This window comes from Acomys russatus, chromosome 26, assembly GCF_903995435.1.
Source record: "Acomys russatus chromosome 26, mAcoRus1.1, whole genome shotgun sequence".
In the NCBI taxonomy this organism is placed as follows: domain Eukaryota; kingdom Metazoa; phylum Chordata; class Mammalia; order Rodentia; family Muridae; genus Acomys; species Acomys russatus.
The window spans coordinates 19,672,531-19,688,441 of NC_067162.1; the positions used below are offsets into that span (position 1 = coordinate 19,672,531).

A 15,911-nucleotide genomic window follows, 5' to 3' on the forward strand; every position below is an offset into this window, starting at 1 on the left:
CTGTGTATTGGGGATACTGACACACACACACACACACACACACACACACACACACACACACACACAATGGCTGGTTGGTTATAGTTTAACAAAAAGATTACTTACAACACTGTGGCCAACAGAGGGGAACAACAAGATGCTAAGCAGCCAGAGGTCCAAGGTCAGCAGCAATAGCTGGGCAGCTACAACCCAGCTCCAGGCTTCAGCGGTGGGAAAGGGACCAGTGACGATCCAGTGCTATGTGTAGAGAGACTATGGAGTGCGGTCCATGGGAAACCCACAGAAATAGAGGTGCAGGATGAAACACACCTTGGCCTCATCTATCTACTTCCTCACCGTTTCTCTCAGAGCTCCCCACTGGACCGAGGATGAGAAAGTTCTCAGATTTAGTTCAGATGGTTCTCCTGAGTGACAGAATGCTATGTACGCCTCCTGGAGAGGCAAATGGAAATCGGTCCCACACAGTTTCTTTCAGCACTGTACATTTCCAAAACTGCTCTTGAATGCCTACCCAAAGTCAGAGATGCTTTCTCTCAAAGGCCATCTCCTCTATGTGAAACTTCCTTCTCAGTTCCCGAAGTCTGAAATTCTCTTCCTAATTGTCTGGCCATGTTCACTGCCTCACAAGTGACACTCACAATGAAAACCCTTCCGGTTTAAGCCCTCTTTGGTGCAGGGTAAGAGTACTTACTGAATCTGCACTCTGAGAAGCTGAAACATGGTGGTCCCACTGGCAATCCAAAGAGCAGGGGTCGGAGGTGAACTCTCTTTACCACACCACAGCCAGTGGTGCCAGGCAAAGCTTCTCATCCTTGTTCTCTTAGCCTTCAGGTATTTTGCCAGAAGAAAATGGCCACCTGATGGATGTAATGGGAAAACCACTTACACCAGAAAAAGCATTTTGGAGGCGGGCATGGTTGTATCCTAAAACAAAATTCCTCCAGGTAGCCTTGAAAATAATTGTGAATAATTTCTCCCTCCAAACCACTTATTTAATATGTCCTAACACTGCTTTCCTCAATTTTGCCAAATAAAGCTCTATTTTTCAGCCTTCTAGAATTTTCTTTGCTCCTCACCAAGGCAAACCTACTCCTTGTGAATGCCTTTCCTTTTTTTGGTATCATTTCTAAGGAAACCACTCTTATCTGCTTAGAGCACGGGTAGCGTTGCTGTGGAGACCCAGCAGAGCACTGTCGCCCCTTTATGTCCCTTCTCTACTCACTGATGCCGTTGCAACAGGGTGCCCTTCAGCCAGCCCACCCAGCCCAGCCAGCCCAGCCAGCCATGACCTCTCTCTGACCTGGGCATAAAAAACGCTAGCAGGAGTTTATCTCCCATTGTTTACACTCTCCAAACTATCGATCTTTTTTTGGACTGGGCAAAGTTATCCTCTCTTTGCAGCCATGTATATTTTCGAAGCCCATCTGGCTCCCCCCACCTGACTGGGCCACGTTGTTTTATATATGAAGGGAGTACACTGAGAAACATTCAGAAAAGCCCTCTCTGTGGAACAATTTCCCCAACCATAACTATTCACTAATTCCTCAAGTCATTTAAAAATGTTTTTTTTAATCAAGGCTGAGAACATGGCTTAGTAGTAGGGTGTTCACCTAAGATGTGTGAGACCCATGTTCTGTCCCCGCCTTGGGAAGAAGAAGAAAAAAAAACTTACTAAATGAATCAATGTTGGGGGCAGGGATGCAAGCAACATAAAAACTCATGCATGATAAAATATCAAGTAATAACGTATCATGTGAAAATTTACATAGCAGACTCAACTTGAATGTCTAGTAGAATCAACTATCAAACTGATAAATAAAACGTGGGATATATGCACACTAGGATATGATGCAGCCATAAAGGATGAAAGCCTGCCATCTGCAGCAGCACAGATGGGCCTGGGCAGCGTTGCATTGAGTACAAAGTCGGGGACCAAAGGGCATCTGTTGCACGTGTTCACAGACACGGCAAGTCTACAAAGCTGGTCCGAAGAGGTGGGAAATGGAATGTCATGACCAAGCTCTGAGAAGGGTATGGGCTGTGAAGGGCACAGAGACAGGACGGATGAAGGTACGGCTGGTGGGAGGGAATAGCTTCCCAGTAATCTGGAACACATTAGGATAAAATGGCTCGCCACAATGAGTTGAATGTCTTGAAGTAGCTCAGCATTCCCAACACAAAGCAAATGCATTTGCCTGGGGACATAGATATGCCAATTATCATTAGCTGATCATTGTACAATAATATGCAGGTGTAAAAATTCCATACTGTAGCCATAACTATGTATAACTGCTGTATGCCAACTGAAGATGAAAAATATTTTAAAATCTGTGTATAATTCTCATTTAAGGAAGATTGTGGAAAAAGTAATATGAATAAAAACTGCTGGTTTCACTATGTAATAAGATGACAATTTTAATTTCCCCAAATTGAAGATGAGTAGAGGGTGCACTGTCTTGGGAAAGGCTGTGTGGACCTGCTGTAAACTCAGAATGAAGGCGTAGTTGAATAATTTGGAATGCTGGAAAGAGAGACTAGCTAGGGGCCTCAGAACTGTGGGAGAGAGAGAAGGTTGCTTCTCTTGACCTCTCATCCAATGGGGGGAAAATGCATCCCCAGCCTCTTATCTACCAACAGAAAGTAGCCTGGCTGCCTTATCCCTTCCCTGGATCAAACGAGAGTCAAACACCAGGCATGCTCAATACCATCACAAAACAATCAAAGAACTCTTGCTGGTCATAACAGATGGCCAAGAGAGGTGGTCTTCTCCACTGATATTATGACTCTTTTCCTCCATGGGAAATACAGGTATTCAGGGGGCACCAGCAAGAATTCTGTCAAGACAAGAGGCTCGGCCCAGGAAAGCCTTTTTCACTCACACGCATCTGAGATTTCCCCACCTACTAACACTCAGTCTTCACACTGAAGAGTCCATGCCAAGACACAACATATTTAAAGTTCCTGAAGGTAACTACAGAAAAAAAAACTACTTCAGAACAAAGCAGAGAAAAATGTGAATCTAACTAAAGGAGAAGACAAGCTGAATGGCAACATATTTCTCATCATGGAGGACAGAGGAAGCAGTATAACGTTCTTTTTTAATTCTGGAAGGAAAGAATTGATATAAATGCAATATCTGGCAAAATGATCCTTCAGGAATAAAAGGAGGAAACCAAGGTCCCTGAGTAAGGAAAGTAGAAGCTTGTCACTAGAAGAATGACTTTTAATAATGCAAGGGAGGTTCTTCAAACACAGAAGAAATGACAAAAGATAGAAATCCGAGGCTTCCGGAAAGATGAAAGAATAAACTGGAGCTTACATGCAATGGCTTATACCTCTTGGTGAGTTTTAGTTTCCAAACTTGTTTTATAAAATTACAACCCCTGCAATAGTAGGGTTGAAAACTGGTAAAGGGAACTAAATAGAAAGCAGGTTTTCACAGGTCACTGGAAACAGTAAAATATTGAAACTAGTATATGTTAATAACTGAAATATGTATGTTCAAATAGCAAAGGAAGCTGTGTCAAGCATATCAAAACATGCTAATAAAATCTACAAGGTAATCATAAGCAATTTGCAAGCAAGTGAAAAGAGAAAGAGGAAAAACAAAGAAGAAACTTAACAATCAACTTGGGCCTCCGATGTAACAGAAGATGACAATCCTCCCTCAGTGACGAAGGGCTACAGCAACTGTGATTGTATTTGGATTGCCTGTAAGGTGGAGGAATCCCCAGGCTGCCTACCTTGGGGAACAGAAATGCTAATCTCTACAGCCTTCCATGGAAAAGAAAAAAATCAGTGCTTTTATTTATTTGCCTGTATACTTGGGTTGTTTGTTTTCCCCATTGCTGAGAGTTGAGTTTCTGGGATGCTAGGCAAGGATACTCATGCATGGTCTCTTGGATGCTAGGCAAGGATGCTCATGCATGGTCTCTCAGATGCTAGACAAGGATGCTCATGCATGGTCTCTCAGATGCTAGGCAAGGATGCTCATGCATGGTCTCTCAGATGCTAGACAAGGATGCTCATGCATGGTCTCTCAGATGCTAGACAAGGATGCTCATGCATGGTCTCTCAGATGCTAGGCAAGGATGCTCATGCATGGTCTCTCAGATGCTAGGCAAGGATGCTCATGCATGGTCTCTCAGATGCTAGACAAGGATGCTCATGCATGGTCTCTCAGATGCTAGACAAGGATGCTCATGCATGGTCTCTCAGATGCTAGACAAGGATACTCATGCATGGTCTCTCAGATGCTAGGCAAGGATGCTCATGCATGGTCTCTCAGATGCTAGACAAGGATGCTCATGCATGGTCTCTCAGATGCTAGACAAGGATGCTCATGCATGGTCTCTCAGATGCTAGACAAGGATGCTCATGCATGGTCTCTCAGATGCTAGACAAGGATGCTCATGCATGGTCTCTCAGATGCTAGACAAGGATGCTCATGCATGGTCTCTCAGATGCTAGACAAGGATGCTCATGCATGGTCTCTCAGATGCTAGACAAGGATGCTCATGCATGGTCTCTCAGATGCTAGGCAAGGATGCTCATGCATGGTCTCTCGGATGCTAGACAAGGATGCTCATGCATGGTCTCTCGGATGCTAGACAAGGATGCTCATGCATGGTCTCTCGGATGCTAGACAAGGATGCTCATGCATGGTCTCTCGGATGCTAGGCAAGGATGCTCATGCATGGTCTCTCGGATGCTAGGCAAGGATGCTCATGCATGGTCTCTCAGATGCTAGGCAAGGATGCTCATGCATGGTCTCTCAGATGCTAGGCAAGGATGCTCATGCATGGTCTCTCAGATGCTAGACAAGGATGCTCATGCATGGTCTCTCGGATGCTAGGCAAGGATGCTCATGCATGGTCTCTCTCAGATGCTAGACAAGGATGCTCATGCATGGTCTCTCGGATGCTAGGCAAGGATGCTCATGCATGGTCTCCTCGGATGCTAGACAGGATGCTCATGCATGGTCTCTCGGATGCTAGACAAGGATGCTCATGCATGTCTCTCGGATGCTAGGCAAGGATGCTCATGCATGGTCTCTCAGATGCTAGGCAAGGATGCTCATGCATGGTCTCTCAGATGCTAGGCAAGGATGCTCATGCATGGTCTCTCAGAAGCTAGACAAGGATGCTCAAGCATGGTCTCTCAGATGCTAGGCAAGGGTTCTTGTACCAGGCTAAGCTTCAGGCCAAGAAAATTGCAAACTGTCTTGAGCTGGTAATTCCCCATATCCCCTGATTGATCATTATAAAATCACTGGTACAGAAAGCACTGTCAACACAGACTTCATGAGATCCTATGAAGTGTCACCGAGAAACAAAATTTTACAACATTGGATGAAACAACTACCACATGAGAAAAGGTTATGATAGCCTACAAGCTAAATTCTGATGTTCTGGTTTGTGTACTTTGATGTTCATCATGATTCTTGGCTCATAAACCCCAGACCCCTTGATATTTCCTGGATGGCTAGAACAATAATAATAATATATGATAGAATAGTATTTGGTCTTTTGATCTTGTTTCTTGGATCAGCTTTGGAATGCTTCAGAGCAGTCATTTGCTTGTCTGTTTGTTTTTGGGTTTTTGGCGGGGGGGGGGGGGGAACAGGGTTTCTCTGTGTAGCCTTGGATGTCCTGGAACTAGCTCTGTAAACCAGGCTGGTCTTGAACTCAGAGATCCACCTGCCTCTGCCTCCCTTGTGCTGGGATTAAAGACATGCACCACCACCGCCTGACTCAGAGTGATCATTTTTTAATTATATTTATAATAACGCTTAGTGGTGTCATGTGCATGCACATGAATGAACATGTGTGCACCAGGCAGTGCATGTGTGTAGATGCTGGTTCTCCGTTCCTACATGTGGGGCACTGGGGATCAAACTCTGTTCATTGGCCTTTGCACCAATACCTTTTCTCATGGAACGGTCTCATAGGCCCAAAGTAATTCGCTTTTTAAGTTAACATACAAAGTAATGGATTTAGTTATAACATAAATACCAATATTTTTTCATTCCTATTTTCCCCTTGCCCCATTGACCGCCCCCCAAAGTCTTTACTCCTCACTAGTCCGCTCCCCAGAACAGTACCTCCAAGCATTCTTCACCATAAATTTGGAGCAGTGAAGCCCTCTCACTAGCTCACTGTTTCCCTCCCTCCTGTGTTCTCCTGTGTTCCTTTCATTTGTCCCTTCCATTTCTCTCTCTCTCTTTCTTTTGTTCTGTTCTGGTTTTGTTTTTGTTTTTGTTTTTATTTTCAAGACAGGGTTTTTCTGTGTAGCCTTGGCTGGCCTGGACTCGCTTTGTAGACCAAGGTGGCCTCAAACTCACGTCTGCCTTCCCAAGTGCTGGGATAACAGGCGGTGCCACTGTGCCTGGCTGCCCCTTTTGTTTCTCAAAGGTGCCCCCACAGAAACTGGAATTCCTTTTCCCCACAGTGGGTCATAGCAACTCAGAGTGTACTCTAACCATCCACTCCCTGTCTTCCTGGTGTGAGCAGGCCAGAAAGAAACTCTCTGGTCTACCTTACTGTAGAGTGGACTCTAAAGACTCTCATTCTGGACGGAAGTCCTGTTCTACATTGTGAAGGAGGGAACGCTAGACAGATGGTCTCTGCAGGATTTCCCACTCAGCCTGCTAGCATTAGGGCACATCTTTTTGTCCAATCCCATTTCAACATAGGTGTCCTTGCTTAAATCCTGGTTGTGCAAAAAGTCTCTGTAGAAACCCAAAGGAAGGTTAGATGCGGAGAGCATCTGGACAGCTGAGCATGTGGGAGCTTGGAGGCAGGGGATAAGCTCACATGCATGCTGAGAGGGGATTAGGCTCAGACTGCAGAAGCTCTTGACCCCAGAACCCTTCAAACTTCCACTTTCACCTGATGGTTGTTAGTATTTTTAAGTGTCCTTTATAATAGCCCCATCAGTAAAAGCATAGGGTTTCTCTGAGTTCTGTGAACTGAGTGGGGGTGGGGTTGGGTTATGGAAGCCACATTTTGTAGCCATGGGTCAGAAGGCTTGGACTTGTGGCTGATGTCCAACATGGGACCTGGTCTGAGGGACTGAGTCCTCAACCTGTGAGAGCTGACACCATCTCCAGGTGTAGAGCAGCAGGTCGGCAATGACCTGGAGGCCAGCCAGGTGGATCCTCCCTCTGCAGACCTGCTTGCTGGCTTGCTTGTTGGTAAAGAGCCATCTCCGTGCATTCTAGCATCACACAAGTGCACAGTGTTTTCATTTATGTCGGAAGACACTGAGAGTGAGCTGGCATTCCTGCTGTCACAGCAGAAATAAATTAATTAAGCTACAGTAGATTAAAAAAGTGTACGTATTTTAAATTATCAAAGAAGCAGAAGGAAAATGATGTGAGGGAAATGGGAGCAAAGCAGATATGATAATCCACCGAAGTGGAATTTTGACAAATGGAAAATATATCACAAGCACACAGTAAGTAGGGTGATATGACTCATAAATGTGAAGCCCTACAACCGGGGGGAGTGTGAAGAGGCGCAGCAGACTCCAAGCTGCCAAGGGAAGGACTGCAAAGACTCAAAGGAAGAGGACTTGGAAGGCATAAGTCAGAAGATGGTGGTAATTTTACCATGTGTAGTTTGGTATTTTGAGAGATTCTCACTACACAGTCCGGTTGGCCTCACACTTACTATATATACCCCAGGCTGGCCTTGAACATGAAATCCTGTCTCAGTCCTCCAAGTTCTGGGACGACAGACATAAGTCCTAATGTCTGGCTTAGGAAATGCATACATATTTTTATGGAACCTTTATTTTTTGCGTGTGTTTGTGTGTGCATATCTGTGTGCCATGTTGCACATGTGGAGATGAGAGAACAACTTATAGGAGTTGATTCTCTCCTCTCACAATGTGGATTCCAGAGATCAAACCCAGATCATCAGGTCTGGTGGCATTAAACGTGTGGTAAGCACCTTTAATCACTGAGCCATCTCTCTGGCCCAAATAAAGAAACAAACAAATAAATAAGTAAATAAATACGTGTGTACATACATATATATGCACATATGTAATATATATATATATATATATATATATATATATATATATATATATTAAACAGAGTTAACTCACTTTATATTTCTTGTATTATAACCCCTATGTGGTAGCTACAGCTGGAGCCTGGGTCCTCTGAACAGAGACTCTGGTGTGATGATTAGTGAATTCCTGATAAGGAGACTTGGTGAATACAGTCTTTTTCCAGAGGTTGGGTGTCAGCTAGCTATAGGTCTTGAAGATGATCAAAAATGGCCTTGGCACACTTACCCAGGGTGGCAGTATAGGCCCTGGCTGATGTGCAGCAGTCATCAATACCAGCCATCCTCAGTAGCTTCTTGGGCACAGGAGCAAAGACAATGCCAGTGCCTCTGGGGGCAGGGATGAGATGCACCAAAACAGAGCCACAGCGGCCTGTCACCTTGCATGGAACAGTGTGTGGCTTGCAAATCTTGTTCCCTCAAGTAGCCTCTCTGCACAGGGACAATGGAAAGCTTGGCCAAGATGACAGCCCCTCAGATAGCAGTGGCTACCTCCTTGGAGCACTTAACACCAAGACCAACATGACCATTGTAGTCCCCAATAGCGACAAAATCTTTGAACCTGGTGGGCTGGCCAGCCCGTGTCTGCGTCTGCACTGGCATGATCTTTAGAACTGCATCCTTTAGGGATATGCCCAGGAAAAAAGTCAATAATCTCAGATTCCTTAATGGGCAGGGAGAACAGGTAGGTCTCCTCCAAGGACTTGATCTTCATGTCCTTAACCAGGTAGCCCAGCTTGGTGATGGGATCCACTCCTTGTCTCCTGCTGTGGCCCCGTAATCTTGGGCTCCCGGATCCTCCGGGCCCTCCCGCTGAATCTACCATTTGGTGTTTTCCCGAGGAAGAAGAAGCAAGAAATATATTTTTATGTGGTACTCATGACATATTTCTTTAAACTTTTAATTTTCAGATAATTGTTACTCACATGGAGTTGTAAAAAAAAATAATGTAAAGAATGTTTTCATGTGTTCTTCACACAGTGGTACCTGACAATAACATCATGCATTACACAGTCAAAATATCAAGCACTTACATCATCACAATACGGGAACATTCACATCTACATCTATGGTTAGACTGGCTTCCTGCCTTCATTCTGTCTCTCACCCCCAGTTACTGCTAACCTGCTCTCCATCCTTGACAGTTCAACACTGTATAGGCACTTATGAGATAATGCAATTCACCCCTCAGTATGCCCATCTGGGAATCCATCCACACTGCCATATATACAGTACATTATAATATGTATGACCCACAGTACAACTGTTGGGCTGGGATATAACTGCATGTTTAGAACATGTATGCAATGTGTGTGCATACATACATACATGGGCACCTGTGCTCATGTGTTAACACGCAGAAGCTGGCTGCCTTCCTCCGTTCTTCTTCACCTTACTTTCGCAGCATTCTCTCAATGAACCCAGAGCTCAGCAGTTGCGCAGACTGGCTGGCCAGCAAGCTCCTGCACTCCTCCAGTCTCTGTCCCCCACCACAGGGTTTACAGGCAAGTGCTACTACCCCTGACTTTTTATGTGGGTTCTGGGGATATGAACTCAGGTCCAAATGCTTACTCATAAAGCACTTTTTTGTCTACTGAGCCATTTCCTCAGCCCCACATTCAGTAGTTTTGGAGTTGGGTTTGTTTTTTTTTTTTTTTTTAACTACCCAAGTGTTTCTCAAAATGTTGTACCATTTTACAATCCCACTTCCAGGGTGTAAGTAATCTACTTTCTCTACAGCAACAGCATTTGAGATTCTTAACACGCTATCATTAGCTACTCTGATGGTTGTCATAGCATCTTGTTATGGTCCTCACTGGAATGTTCCCAGGGGTATGACACTGAAATCTTTGCCCAAGGATCCACCTATGGACCCTCTTCAGTGAGATATCTGCTCATATTTTTCCAATGCTTTCCACCTGGACTTTTTGTGTTGTGTTTCTGGGCTTGTTTGGGTGGTGCATGCTAGGTTCTGACGCTGCTGGATGTGCAGTTACAGTCATTTTCTCCCAGATAGAGTTTGTCTGTTCACCTTGCTAACAGCCTTTCACAGAAGCCTTTAATTTTAATGAAGCCCAATTTATCAATGTTTCTATTTATGTGCTGTTACACATTGCCTAAGAACCCTGCCTAAACCTAGGTCTTAAAGGTCTCGTATTTTGTTCTAAAAGTTTCACAATTTTATATTTCACACGTAAAGTTCCTGATTGATTTGGGGTTAATTTTTTGTGTGAAATGTATGACAGAGTGAGGTTTTATTTCGTTGTTTTGTCATCGTTCGCTACCCAGGTGCTTGGGTGTGGTTCTTGGAAAGGCTCTGTTCCCAGCTGAGTTATTCTTGAACCTTTGCCAGAAATCAGTGGGGTCCGTTTTATGCAGGTCTAGTTCTAGGGTTTTTTTATTCTGCCCCATTGACCTATGTTTCTTCCTCTGCCAAAATAACTAAGATGCAATCCTCATACCACTGCTATGGTAAATTTCAGCACTGCATGGACTGAAATAGGATATTCTTCTTTTCCAAAATTATCTTAGCTAATTGAATTCTTTTGCCTTTCCATGTACATTTTGAGAATATTCTTATGTATGCCCACAAAAGACATTGCAGGGCTGGTAAGGTAGCTCAGAGGTTAAAGTGCTCACCACACAAATATAAAGACAGAAGTTCGGATCCCTACAACAACCCATGTAAATGCCAAATGGGCATGGTGGCCCATTCTCAGAAACCAGACGTAGGAGATTCCTTAGAGAAAAGTAGGCAGCAACACCAGGAACACGGTAAGTTTTAGGTCCCCGTCTCATTGAGTAAGATGAAAGAGCCATCAAGAATAATCCTGACTTCAACCTCTGGCCTCCACATGTACATGGACCCATATACATGTACACACACACATACAGAGAGACAGAGAGTGAGAGAAAGAGAGAGGGTGGGGTACGAATGCACACAAATGGAAAGAAAAAAGCAATGTTAAACCTATATATCAGTTTGGGATGGAGTGAAGTTTTACTACATTGGGTTTTCTAATCCAGAGACATGGTTGTTTCTGTTTATTGGGTCTTTGTGGTCCTCAGCACTCAGAATTTAGTCCTATCTATGTTTTATTAGGTTCATACCCAAGTATTCTACTTTTGAATGACTGTATCTTACATCTTTCACTGCAGTGTCTATGTATCCACTGCTAGAAGCCTTTAATATTTATCTGATTTCTTGAGACCTTGCTTAATTAATTTATTGAGCTACAGCATGTATTTGGTCTAGTTTGGTAGATTCCTTAAGATTCCAAATAGTCACTCATGTTACCTACCAAGAACAATGGTTTCTTCTTTTCTGGTATCTTCATTTATTTTCTTTTTGTGTCTTAAGACACTCTTGTGTAGTTCCAACACTATACTGGATGTGGACAATGGCAGTAGCCATCTTGTTTCATTCTTAGTCTTGAAAAAAATTCAATAGATCTTCGCTTTTTGTTTCTCGTTCTATTTTGTAGTTATTGTTGTTTCTCTGTTTTCTTCTTCCTGCAATTTTTCTTGTTTCCCAGTATCCTCCCTGTCTCACTGCTTTCCTGGAATTGCTGTTGTTTGGAAAACCATTTCATTTGTCTATACTTCGTCTGAGTTTACTTATTAGTAATCACTTTGTCACCAACATTATTTGTACATATCTTGCCAATGGGGATGCCATTGGAGAGTCCTTACTTTCCACTATCCCTCCAGCACCAGCCGAGCAGGAAGGAGAGGGTAGCCTCACTACTGTGAGCAGAAAAGAAAGCCCAAGCTCACGGCTTCCCCAAGGTGTCTCCACTGCTGGCAGAGTCACATCTGGGAGGAAGAAAAGGTATGGTGATTGCTCACAAGTTCAGGAAAGGAAGTTGCAGCTCTCCTCTTGGCTCAAGCTGAGGTGCTGCCTCAGTGGCTAAAACCCGGCCTTCATTGGCAAGGGTGGTAGAGGAACTACACGGTTTTTCAAAGTATTTTACTAGAGTCAAGTTATTCTGTCTGAAAGCCATTTGTTCTGAGAGGCTCTTTCCCTCCCTAGTGTTTGGTCAGGGAAAGCAAGCTTTTGTTGAGATTTAGCTTTTCTGAGCCTATCAGGGGTTTCTGGAATGTTCTTTGGTTTCACACCTGGAATATGTGGCCGGGCGTGGTGGTGCACACCTTTAATCCCAGCACTCAGGAGGCAGAGGCAGGTGGATTGCTGTGAGTTCGAGGCCAGCCTGGTCTACAAAGCGAGTGCAGGACAGCCAAGGCTACACAGAGAAACCCTGTCTTGAAAAAACAACAACAAAACAAACAACAACAAAAACAAAAAGAAAATAACCTAGGGAACTCACCATTGGGTCTCATCTGGGGTCCTGTGTTATGTAGGTTTCTATTGCTTTGACAAAGCATCTGAGATGACCAGGTTAAAAAGAAGCAAGTTTTTCGTTTGTTGTTTGTTGTTTTTGTTTTTGTCTTTTTAAGCACATGGAGAGGCTCATCATGTGGAAAAGCCTGGGTTAAAACAAAACTATTCATCCTTGGTATGAACTTGGTAGCTAAAAAGAAAGCAAACAGAGAAGAGCCAAAGTCCCTTAAATCCCTCTTAAAAGCATGCCAACTTCCTTGTGCTAGACCCCACCACCCAAAGGTTCCTCCACTCCCAACAGTGCTACAGGCTATAGACCAGGCTGTAGGCATAGGAGCCAGAGGTGGCATTTAAGATCCAGACCATAATAGGTCTCAAGATCTTGCTTTCTTCTCTCCACTGCTCAGAATCATCTTCTATTACATATATAAACCTGTGCATACCTATACATATGTATGCATATATGGGGGTGTGATGCTTCGCAGAAGAAATAGGAAAGAACGCATCATCTATTCCGTCTTCCCAACAGCATAAGTACCCACCGTGTATCTTTAAATTTTGAGTTGTCGCCAGTACTTTTAGAGAATTTCAAATAGAATTCAGCGACTTTGCTTCTCTTGCAAATACCTGGCAACCTTGGGCCCGTACTCCACAATGGAAAGAAATGGCTAGGCCTGTACTACCCACCATGGTTGCCTATTAGCCACAAATGGCTGTGTCTACTAATTGTTTTTCTCATCACTGACCAACTAGAAACATCTTAAAGGAGGCTAAGGCTATTTGGGTTTAAAGAAGGGACACAGTCCATCACAGAGGGGAAGACACGGTAGCAGAGAATGGAAAGTAAGTGAGTCTTATCTGTCAAACCTCCAGGCCTACCCCTAGTGACATACTTCCTCCAGAGGCCCCGCCTCTTAAAGGGTTCACACCTTTCCAAAACAGAACCACCAGCTAGAGACCAAGTGTTCAGACATATGGGCCCACAGAGGACAAACGACATTCAAGCCACAACACTATGTAAGTTAAACTTAAAATTAGCTGGAACATTCCCACTTCCAAGTCACAGAAGTTAGGTAGGACTAGAGACTACTATATTAGACAGTGAAGTCAGAGAACTGTCCCAGGGTAGGACATTCTGTCACCCAGCGCTGGGCTTGAGCCTGAGGGGGGTCAGTCATGTTTCAGTGAGTCAAGAAGCCACCACTTGCTAGTGTCATCAGCTGTCTCATTCATTGACCCCATCTGCTAAAGAGTGTGTGTCTACAAAGCCTCACTTAAAGAGTTCCTGAAATTTTAACTGGAGTTACAGACTGGAAGAATCCTGTGGGGAGCACAGCAGGAGCAGAGCCTGGGGTGGGAGGAGCTGTGGTCCTGAACCACCAGGGTTTGAATACAGAGTGGGAGCATAGGAGGGAGCCCACCATAGAGGTCCTCTGAAAGAATCCACCCAGCATGGGATGGAAGCAGATGTTGAGACTCACAGCCAAACTCTGGAGCAAAGTGCAGAGAATCTTATGGAAGAGTTGGGGGATAGAAGCACCTGGAAGGGACAGGAGCTCCACAAGGAGACCAACAGAGCCCATAAATCTGGGCCCAGGGGGGACTGCAGAGACTGATGCATGAACCTAGGACCTAGACTCACTGCTCAGACATAGTCAATAGGCAGCAGTCTCCATGTGGGCCCCACACTATGGAGAGCAGGGCTACCTCTGACATGAACTCTGTGCCCACTCATTGGTCACTTCCCCCTGGAAGGGGGCTTTGCCAGGCCACAGAAGGAAAGAATGCAAGGCAGTCCAGTTGAGACATGATAGCCCGGGGTCAGATGGTGGTGGGGGGCAGGGCTCCCCCTTTCTGAGGATTAGGGGAGGAGGGAAGGGAGAAGGAAGGGGGTGGGACTAGAAGAAGATGAGGAGGGGGCTACAATCAAGATGTAAAGTGAATAAATTAAAAACAAATAAATTTAATATTAAAAAAAAAGAGTGGGAGAAGAAAAGTAATCGGAGATTAAAGATTCTGGAAACATAGACAGTGTTTTAATCTCCACTTTGCCTATAACCAGCTGTATCTTCAATCTAAAAGATTAACCTCTGTCAAGTAGCCTCGCTAACCACACCCTGGGCCACTCCCTATTTTGACCTCTGTGCTTCAGCTCTCTTGGTTGTCTGGATTCATTGACTGTCCCAAAACACATTCTTTCTCTAGAACCTTCACACTGCCTCAGCCTTGACTACTCGGTATCATGGTAGGCCAACTCAGCAAAGCCTGTAGATTCCAGGGAAGTTTCTCTGAAGCCTCGACCAGGAGAGAGCCCTGCCATTACAGTCCATAGTGCCTGTTCCAATCCATGGCCCTCACCACAGTATTCATTCTTTATGTACTCAACCGAGCGTGCTTGTCTGTGTGTCTCCCCCCTTGTTTGGCTATAAGCTCCATGGGCACATTTTACATTAATATATTAAGATAGCTCCTTTTAAACTTGAGACCAAAAATCCATAAACATTTCTATCATATAAGGGAAAATGTTACTTAAATAATTCTCTACCATGGAACTCCCTGGTGACCCCATTAAAAACAGATGTATCGTAGAACTGGGGAGTCAGCCCTACGCCGCCGCCGAGGCCTCCAAGATGTTAGAAATGAGGCCGGATGGCACTGCTACAAGCCTTGCCCTCACATCACCCGGTTCCTTACTGAATGCCCTGTTTGTCGCTGCTTTGAAGTTTAATTTGTTTTCTTCTAAAGCCTGATGAATTTCATTCCAGCTGGAGGTACATTCTCTGTCTTAGCTAATCACCCCCAAATCGATCAAAAGGCAGCAAACCTTCCAGGCCTTGGTTTCCCCTTCTATTAAACAAAAAGAATACTTGCCATTCTATGTAGCACGCAGGTTTATACAGATCCCGTAAGGCAACTCGTGGGAATGCAGCCAACAAACGCTGCAAACGCAGGGCAGGGAGCGCTTTCAGGGAGGCAGTCCCTGGCTTATTCTCCTGAGACCCTATGCCTGCAAAGGAGAGAACTAAGCCGGAGGCATTAGGGGGCTTTGCCTTTAAGAAACATCCTGATATTCTGAGCTTTAACCCCCAGTAAGGCCAGGAAGATAACAGCCAGAATTGCCAGAACTTTCAGCCTGGCCTGGGGAGGCCCAAGGGCAATGGCCGACCTTCCTCATGAGTGAATCCTCAAGCACCAGGTGTTCCTGCTCTACCACCTGCAGCTGAGGACAGCAAAGGTGGGGGAAGGATCTCTGGAAAAGCGCCTATCAGCTGGTGTGCAGCTTTTTACTCAGTTCCCACCCCCACCCTGGCCAAGGGGAAGCTGGCACGGAGAAGATTCACCTCTCAGTGCAGCAGAGTGCAGCAGAGGGCAGCAGTGCTCCCGTCTCAGCCCACACCTTGTGTGGAGGGCGGGTTCTTCTCGGTGTGTTCGGAGCTTGGAAGCCAGGAGTTGAGCCCCCCCTGCTCCCCACCCCTGGCAAGTCCTTCATC

The 15,911-nt window shown here is 44.9% G+C and overlaps 1 pseudogene; it reads right to left on the reverse strand.

Moving 5' to 3' along the window:
* Nucleotides 1–8,139: 8,139 nt before the first annotated feature.
* LOC127209477 (40S ribosomal protein S2-like) lies at nucleotides 8,140–8,820 on the reverse strand (annotated as a pseudogene).
* Nucleotides 8,821–15,911: the final 7,091 nt, after the last annotated feature.